We start from the raw sequence: 416 nt of genomic DNA on the forward strand, positions 1-416 counted from the left end.
TTGTTTCTGTTGATCAACTGATTGATTAATGAACTTATTGTTTTCATGCTGACGTGAAGTGAGATACAGTTTGCAGAACGAGGGAACGTCTGCAGCTTCTTCCCGTGAAGAAAAATGAAAAGACTTTATGTGCAGCAGAAAAGATACAGAGACCTTTTTATCTCCTTTGAAAGATGTTTGCCTTGATTAGTCACAGCGGGAGAGACGAGACTTTCAGACCATTTGCGCTTCGAGCGACTAAAGACTAAAACCTAAATGGAACACACCCCCTTTGAAAGTTCTCTTAATAAAGAGTTTAGTCTTTAAACTTTCTGTGGTTCCACCCTCAGAGTGGATGAACACAGGTACAGGTACAGGTACAGGAACACACCTGGTAGCATCGCGGCAGCCCCACGACCGTGTTCAGCAGCTCGGCA

At 43.8% G+C, this 416-nt stretch overlaps 1 protein-coding gene across 1 annotated transcript in view; it reads right to left on the reverse strand.

Annotated features, from left to right (window-relative positions):
* Window positions 1–416, reverse strand: part of LOC111670253 (neuronal acetylcholine receptor subunit alpha-7-like) — a 38,126-nt gene that overhangs the window by 37,544 nt on the left and 166 nt on the right. The window lies entirely within an intron of this gene.

This window comes from Seriola lalandi, unplaced genomic scaffold (assembly GCF_002814215.2).
Source record: "Seriola lalandi dorsalis isolate HSWRI2012SDOR001 ecotype SW California unplaced genomic scaffold, Sedor1 jcf7180002054847, whole genome shotgun sequence".
Taxonomy (NCBI): Eukaryota; Metazoa; Chordata; class Actinopteri; order Carangiformes; family Carangidae; genus Seriola; species Seriola lalandi.